The sequence below is a fragment of the Mobula birostris genome, chromosome 5 (genome assembly GCF_030028105.1).
Source record: "Mobula birostris isolate sMobBir1 chromosome 5, sMobBir1.hap1, whole genome shotgun sequence".
Taxonomy (NCBI): Eukaryota; Metazoa; Chordata; class Chondrichthyes; order Myliobatiformes; family Myliobatidae; genus Mobula; species Mobula birostris.
Genome location: NC_092374.1, coordinates 96,574,462 through 96,583,396, shown reverse-complemented (window position 1 = coordinate 96,583,396; position 8,935 = coordinate 96,574,462).

The window sequence follows — 8,935 nt, the reverse complement described above, 5'->3', positions numbered from 1 at the left end:
TCTCCCCGTGACCGCGTGGGTTTCCTGTGATGGGTTTGAACACTCTCCCCGTGACCGCGGGGGTTTCCTGTGAGGAGTTTGTACACTCTCCCCGTTACCGCGTTGGTTTCCTGTGAGGAGTTTGTACACTCTCCCCGTGACCGGGTGAGTTTCCTGTGAGGGGTTTGAACACTCTCCCCATGACCGCTTGGGTTTCCTCTGGGTGAGGAGTTTGTACACTCTTCCCGCGACCGCGTGGTTTTCCTGTGGGTGAGGGTTTTGAACACTCTCCCCGTGACCGTGGGGGTGTCCTGTGAGGAGTTTGTACACTCTCCCCTTGACCGCGTGGGTGTCCTGTGAGGAGTTTGTGCACTCTCCCCGTGACCGCGTAGGTTTTCTGTGAGGAGTTTGTACACTCACCCCATGACCGCGTGGGTTTCCTGTGAGCAGTTTATACACTCTCCCTGTGACCACGTGGGTTTCCTGTGAGGAGTTTGTGCACTCTCCCCGTGACTGCATGTGTTTCCTGTCAGGGGTTTGTGCACTCTCCTTGTAACCCCGTGGGTTTCATGTGAAGAGTTTGTACACTCTCCCCGTAATCGCGTGGGTTTCTTGTGGGTGAGGAGTTTGTAGACTCTCCCCGTGACCGCGTGGGTTTCCTGTGAGGAGTTTCTGCACTCTCCCCGTGATCGCGTGGTTTTCCTGTGAGGAGTTTGAACACTCTCCCTGTGACCGCGTTGATTTCCTTTGAGGGGTTTGAACACTCTCCCCGTGATCGCGTGGGTTTCCTGTGAGAAGCTTGTGCACTCTGCCTGTGTCCGCGTGGGTTTCTTTTGGGTGAGGTGTTTGTACACTCTCCCCAAGACCATGTGGGATTCCTGTGAGTAGTTTGTACACTCTCCCCATGACCAAGTGGGTTTCTTGTGGGTGAGGGGTTTGTGCACTCTCCCCGTGACCGCGTGAGTTTCCTGTGAGGAGTTTGTACACTCTCCCCGTAACCGTGTGGGTTTCCTGTGAGGGGTTTGTGCACTCTCCCCGTAACCGCGTGGGTTTCCTGTGAGAGGTTTATACACTATCCCCGCGACCGCGTGGTTTTCCTGTGATGGGTTTGAACACTCTCCCCGTGTCTGTATGGGTTTCCTGTGAGGAGTTTGTACACTCTCCCCGTGACTGCATGGGTTTTCTGTGAGGGGTTTGAACTCTCTACCCGTGACCGCGTGCGTTTCTTGTGGGTGAGGAGTTTGTAGACTCTCCCCGTGACCGCGTGGGTTTCCAGTGGGTGAGGAGTTTGTACGCTCTCCCCGTGACTGCGTGGGTTTCCTGTGAGGAGTTTCTGCACTCTCCCCGTGATCGCGTGGTTTTCCTGTGAGGAGTTTGAACACTCTCCCTGTGACCGCGTTGATTTCCTTTGAGGGGTTTGAACACTCTCCCCGTGACTGCGTGTGTTTCCTGTCGGGAGTTTGTACACTCTCCTCGTAACCCTGTGGGTTTCATGTGAAATGTTTGTACACTCTCCCCGTGATCGCGTGGGTTCCAGTGAGGGGTTTATACACTCTTCCAGTGTCCGCGTAGGTATCCTGTGAGATGTTTGTGCACTCTCCCCATAAGCACCTGGGTTTCTTGTGGGTGAGGGGTTTGTAATCTCTTCCCGTGACCGCGTGGGTTTCCTGTGAGGAGTTTGTACACTCTCCCCGTAACCGCGTGGGTTTCCTGTGAGGAGTTTGTACACTCTCCCCGTGACTGCGTGGGTTTCTTGTGGGTGAGGAGTTTGTACACTCTCCCCGTGACCGCGTGGGTTTCCTGTGAGGGGTTTGTAGACTCTCCCCGTGACCGCGTGGGTTTCCAGTAGGTGAGGGGTTTCTACTCTCTTTCCGTGACTGCGTGGGTTTCTTGTGAGGGGTTTGAACACTCTCCCCATGACTGCGTGGTTTTCCTGTGACGAGTTTGTGCACTCAGCCCATATCCGCGTGGGTTTACTGCTGGTGATGAGTTTGTGCACTCTCCCCGTGACCGCGTGGGTATCCTGTGGGTCTGGAGTTTGTACACTCTCCCCGTGACCGCGTGGGTTTCCTGTCAGGAATTTGTACACACACCCCGTGACCGCGTGTGTTTCCTGTGAGGAGTTTGTGCACTCTCCCCATGACCGCTTGGGTTTACTGTTGGTGAGGAGTTTGTGCACTCTCCCCGTGACCGCGTGGGTTTCCTGTGAGGAGTTTGTGCTCTCTACCCGTGACCACGTGGGTTTCCTGTGAGGAGATAGTACACTCTCCCCGTGACTGTGTGGGTTTCCTGTGAGAAGTTTGTGCACTCTCCCCATGACCGCGTGAGTTTCCTGTGAGGAGTTTGTACACTCTCCCCATGACCGCGTGGGTTTCTTGTGGGTGAGGAGTTTGTACATTCTCCCCGTGACCGCGTGGGTTTCCTGTGAGGGGTTTGTACACTCTCTCCGTGACCGCGTGGGTTTCCTGTGAGGAGTTTGTGCACTCTGCCCGAGTCCGCGTGGGTTTCCTGTGAGGAGTTTGTAAACTCTCCCCGTGACCGCGTGGGTTTCCTGTGAGGGATTTATACACTATCCCCGTGACCGCGTGCGTTTCCTTTGATTGATTTGAACACTCTCCCCGTGACGTTGTTGGTTTCCTGTGATTGGTTTGAACATTCTCCCCATGACCGCGTGGGTTTCCTGTGGGTGAGGGGTTTGTACACTCTTACCGTGACCGTGTGGGTTTCCTGTGAGGAGTTTGTACAATCTCCCCGTGACTGCGTGGGTTTCCTGTGAGGAGTTTGTACACTCTCCCCGTTACCGCGTTGGTTTCCTGTGAGGAGTTTGTACACTCTCTCCGTGACCGCGTTGGTTTCCTGTGAGGAGTTTGTACACTCTCCCCATGACCGCGTTTGTTTCCTTTGATTGATTTGAACACTCTCCCCGTGACCGCGTTGGTTTCTGTAAGAGGTTTGAACACTTTCCCCATGACCGCTTGGGTTTCCTCTGGGTGAGGAGTTTGTACACTCTTCCCGTGACCGCGTGGTTTTCCTGTGGGTGAAGGTTTTGAACACTCTCCCCTTGACCGCGTGGGTTGTCTGTGAGGAGTTTGTACACTCTCCCCGTGACTGCGTGGGTTTCCTGTGAGCGGATTATACACTCTCCCTGTGACCAAGTGGGTTTGCTGTGAGGAGTTTGTGCACACTCCCCGTGACTGCGTGTGTTTCCTGTCAGGGGTTTGTGCACTCTCCTTGTAACCCCGTGGGTTTCATGTGAAGAGTTTGTACACTCTCCCCGTGATCGCGTGGGTTTCTTGTGGGTGAGGAGTTTGTACACTCACCCCGTGACTGCGTGGGTTTCCAGTGAGGGGTTTATACACTATCCCCGTGTCCGCGTGGGTTTCCTGTGAGATGTTTGTGCACTCTCCCCGTGCGCACGTAGGTTTCCTGTGAGGAGTTTGTACACTCTCCCCGTGACTGCTTGGGATTCTTGGGGGTGAGATGTTTGTGCACTCTCCCCGTGACCGCATGGGTTTCCAGTGACGAGTTTGTACACTCTCCCGATGACCGCGTGGATTTCCTGTGAGTGGTTAGAACACTCTCCCTGTGACCGCGTTGATTTCCTGTGAGGAGCTTGTTCACTCTCCCCTTGACCGCATGGGTTGTCTGTGAGGAGTTTGTACACTCTCCCCGTGACTGCGTGGGTTTCCTGTGAGCGGATTATACACTCTCCCTGTGACCAAGTGGGTTTGCTGTGAGGAGTTTGTGCACACTCCCCGTGACTGCGTGTGTTTCCTGTCAGGGGTTTGCGCACTCTCCTTGTAACCCTGTGGGTTTCATGTGAAGAGTTTGTACACTCTCCCCGTGATCGCGTGGGTTTCTTGTGGGTGAGGAGTTTGTACACTCACCCCGTGACCGCGTGGGTTTCCAGTGAGGGGTTTATACACTATCCCCGTGTCCGCGTGGGTTTCCTGTGAGATGTTTGTGCACTCTCCCCGTGCGCACGTAGGTTTCCTGTGAGGAGTTTGTACACTCTCCCCGTGACTGCTTGGGATTCTTGGGGGTGAGATGTTTGTGCACTCTCCCCGTGACCGCATGGGTTTCCAGTGACGAGTTTGTACACTCTCCCGATGACCGCGTGGATTTCCTGTGGGTGGTTAGAACACTCTCCCTGTGACCGCGTTGATTTCCTGTGAGAAGTTTGTTCACTCTCCCCGTGATCGGTTGGGTTTCCTGTGAGGAGTTTGTGCACTCTGCCCGTGTCCGTGTGGGTTTCTTGTGGGTGAGGTGTTTGTACACTCTCCCCGAGACCATGTGGGATTCCTGTGAGTAGTTTGTACACTCTCCCCATGACCAAGTGGGTTTCCTGTGGGCGAGGGGTTTGTGCACTCTCCCCATGACCGCGTGGGTTTCCTGTTTGGAGTTTCTGCACTCTCCCCGTGACCGCGTGGGTTTCCTGTAGGTCTGGAGTTTGTACACTCTTCCCGTAACCGCGTGGGTTTCCTGTGAGGGGTTTGTGCACTCTCCCGTGAGCACATGGGCATCCTGTGTGGGGTTTGTACACTCTCCCCGTGACTGCTTGGGTTTCTTGTGGGTGAGGAGTTTGTACACTCTCCCCGTAACCGCGTGGGTTTCCTGTGAGGGGTTTGTACACTCTCCCCGTGACCGCGTGGGTTTCCTGTGAGGAGTTAATGCACTCTGCCCGTGACTGCGTGAGTTTCCTGTGAGGAATTTGTAAACTCTCCCCGTGACCACGTAGGTTTTCTGTGAGGAGTTTGAACACTCTCCCTGTGACCGCGTTGATATCCTTTGAGGGGTTTGAACACTCTCCCCGTGATCGCGTGGGTTTCCTGTGAGGAGTTTGTGTACTCTGTCCGTGTCCGCGTGGGTTTCTTTTGGGTGAGGTGTTTGTACACTCTCCCCGAGACCATGTGGGTTTCCTGTGAGGAGTTTGTACACTCTCCCTGTCACCGCATGGGTTTCTTGTGGGTGAGGAGTTTGTACACTCTCCCCGTGACCGCGTGGGTTTCCTGAGAGGAGTTTGTACACTCTCCCCGTGACCGCGTTGGTTTCCTGTGAGGAGTTTGTACACACTCCCCGTGACGGCGTGGGTTTCCTTTGAGGAGTCTGTGCACTCTCCCGTGACCAGGTGGGTTTCCTGTGAGGAGTTTGTACACTCTTCCCGTGACCGCGTGGGTGTCTTGTGAGGAGTTTGTGCACTCTCCCCATGACCGCGTGGGTTTCCTGTGAGCGGTTTATACACTCTCCCTGTGACCACGTGGGTTTCCTGTGAGGAGTTTGTACACACTCCCCGTGACGGCGTGGGTTTCCTTTGAGGAGTCTGTGCACTCTCCCGTGACCAGGTGGGTTTCCTGTGAGGAGTTTGTACACTCTTCCCGTGACCGCGTGGGTGTCTTGTGAGGAGTTTGTGCACTCTCCCCATGACCGCGTGGGTTTCCTGTGAGCGGTTTATACACTCTCCCTGTGACCACGTGGGTTTCCTGTGAGGAGTTTGTGCACTCTCCCCGTGACTGCGTGTTTTTCCTGTCAGGGATTTGTGCACTCACCTTGTAACCCCGTGGGTTTCATGTGAAGAGTTTGTACACTCTCCCCGTGATCGCATGGGTTTCTTGTGGGTGAGGAGTTTGTAGACTCTCCCCGTGACCCCGTGCGTTTCCTATGAGTAGATTGTACACTCTCCCTGTGACCCAGTGGGTTTTCTGTCAAGATTTTGTACACTCACCCCGTGTCCGCGTGGGTTTCCTGTGAGATGTTTGTGCACTGTCCCCGTGACCACGGGGGTTTCCTGTGAGGGGTTTGTACACTCTCCCCGTGACTGCTTGGGTTTCTTGTGAGTGAGGAGTTTGTACACTCTCCCCGTAACCACGTGGGTTTCCAGTGGGTGAGGGGTTTGTACACTCTCCCCGTGACCGCGTTGGTTTCCTGTGAGGAGTTTGTACACACTCCTCGTGACCGCGTGGGTTTCCTTTGAGGAGTCTGTGCACTCTCCCCGTGACCAGGTGGGTTTCCTGTGAGGAGTTTGTTCACTCTCCCCATGACCGCGTGGGTGTCTTGTGAGGAGTTTGTGCACTCTCCCCTTGACTGCGTGGGTGTCCTGTGAGGAGTTTGTGCACTCTCCCCGTGACCGCGTGGGTTTTCTGTGAGGAGTTTGTACACTCACCCCATGACCGCGTGGGTTTCCTGTGAGCTGTTTATACACTCTCCCTGTGACCACGTGGGTTGCCTGTGAGGAGTTTGTGCACACTCCCCGTGACTGCGTGTTTTTCCTGTCAGGGGTTTGTGCACTCTCCTTGTAACCCCGTGGGTTTCATGTGAAGAGTTTCTACACTCTCCCCGTGATCGCATGGGTTTCTTGTGGGTGAGGATTTTGTAGACTCTCCCCGTGACCTGTGCGTTTCCTATGAGTAGATTGTACACTCTCCCTGTGATCCCGTGGGTTTTCTGTCAAGAGTTTGTACACTCACCCCGTGTCCGCGTGGGTTTCCTGTGAGATGTTTGTGCACTCTCCCCGTGAGCACGTGGGTTTCCTGTGAGGAGTTTGTACACACTCCCCGTGACCGCATGGGTTTCCTTTGAGGAGTCTGTGCACTCTCCCCGTGACCAGGTGGGTTTCCTGTGAGGAGTTTGTGCACTCTCCCCGTGACCGCGTGGGTGTCTTGTGAGGAGTTTGTGCACTCTCCCCGTGACTGCGTGTGTTTCCTGTCAGGGGTTTGTGCACTCTCCTTGTAAACCCGTCGGTTTCATGTGAAGAGTTTGTACACTCTTCCCGTCACCGCGTGGGTTTCCAATGGGTGAGGAGTTTGTAGACTCTCCCCGTGACAGCGGGGGTTTCCTGTGAGGAGTTTGTACACTCTCCCTGTGACCGTGTGTTTTTCCTGTGAGGAGTTTGTGCACACTCCCCGTGACCGCGTGGGTTTCCTGTGGGTCTGGAGTTTGTACACTCTCCCCGTGACCGCGCGGGTTTCCTGTGAGGGGTTTGTGCACTCTCCCCGTGAGCACGTGGGTTTCCTGTGAGAGGTTTGTACACTCTCCCCGTGACTGCTTGGGTTTCTTGTGGGTGAGGAGTTTGTACACTCTCCCCGTAACCGCGTGGGTTTCCTGTGAGGGGTTTGTACACACTCCCCGTGACCGCGTGGGTTTCCTTTGAGGAGTCTGTGCACTCTCGCCGTGACCGCGTGGGTTCTCTGTGAGGAGTTTGTACACTCACCTCATGACCGCGTGGGTTTCCTGTGAGCAGTTTATACACTCTCCCTGTGACCACGTGGGTTTCCTGTGAGGAGTTTGTACACTCTCCAGGTTACCACGTGGGTTTCCAGTGAGGGGTTTATACACTCTTCCCGTGTCCGCGTAGGTATCCTGTGAGATGTTTGTGCACTCTCCCCATAAGCACCTGGGTTTCTTGTGGGTGAGGGGTTTGTAATCTCTTCCCGTGACCGCGTGGGTTTCCTGTGAGGAGTTTGTACACTCTCCCCGTGATCGCGTGGGTTTCTTGCGGGTGAGGAGTTTGTACACTCACCCCGTGACTGCGTGGGTTTCCAGTGAGGGGTTTATACACTATCCCCGTGTCCGCGTGGGTTTCCTGTGAGATGTTTGTGCACTCTCCCCGTGCGCACGTAGGTTTCCTGTGAGGAGTTTGTACACTCTCCCCGTGACTGCTTGGGATTCTTGGGGGTGAGATGTTTGTGCACTCTCCCCGTGACCGCATGGGTTTCCAGTGACGAGTTTGTACACTCTCCCGATGACCGCGTGGATTTCCTGTGAGTGGTTAGAACACTCTCCCTGTGACCGCGTTGATTTCCTGTGAGGAGCTTGTTCACTCTCCCCTTGACCGCATGGGTTGTCTGTGAGGAGTTTGTACACTCTCCCCGTGACTGCGTGGGTTTCCTGTGAGCGGATTATACACTCTCCCTGTGACCAAGTGGGTTTGCTGTGAGGAGTTTGTGCACACTCCCCGTGACTGCGTGTGTTTCCTGTCAGGGGTTTGCGCACTCTCCTTGTAACCCTGTGGGTTTCATGTGAAGAGTTTGTACACTCTCCCCGTGATCGCGTGGGTTTCTTGTGGGTGAGGAGTTTGTACACTCACCCCGTGACCGCGTGGGTTTCCAGTGAGGGGTTTATACACTATCCCCGTGTCCGCGTGGGTTTCCTGTGAGATGTTTGTGCACTCTCCCCGTGCGCACGTAGGTTTCCTGTGAGGAGTTTGTACACTCTCCCCGTGACTGCTTGGGATTCTTGGGGGTGAGATGTTTGTGCACTCTCCCCGTGACCGCATGGGTTTCCAGTGACGAGTTTGTACACTCTCCCGATGACCGCGTGGATTTCCTGTGGGTGGTTAGAACACTCTCCCTGTGACCGCGTTGATTTCCTGTGAGAAGTTTGTTCACTCTCCCCGTGATCGGTTGGGTTTCCTGTGAGGAGTTTGTGCACTTTGCCCGTGTCCGTGTGGGTTTCTTGTGGGTGAGGTGTTTGTACACTCTCCCCGAGACCATGTGGGATTCCTGTGAGTAGTTTGTACACTCTCCCCATGACCAAGTGGGTTTCCTGTGGGCGAGGGGTTTGTGCACTCTCCCCATGACCGCGTGGGTTTCCTGTTTGGAGTTTCTGCACTCTCCCCGTGACCGCGTGGGTTTCCTGTAGGTCTGGAGTTTGTACACTCTTCCCGTAACCGCGTGGGTTTCCTGTGAGGGGTTTGTGCACTCTCCCGTGAGCACATGGGCATCCTGTGTGGGGTTTGTACACTCTCCCCGTGACTGCTTGGGTTTCTTGTGGGTGAGGAGTTTGTACACTCTCCCCGTAACCGCGTGGGTTTCCTGTGAGGGGTTTGTACACTCTCCCCGTGACCGCGTGGGTTTCCTGTGAGGAGTTAATGCACTCTGCCCGTGACTGCGTGAGTTTCCTGTGAGGAATTTGTAAACTCTCCCCGTGACCACGTAGGTTTTCTGTGAGGAGTTTGAAC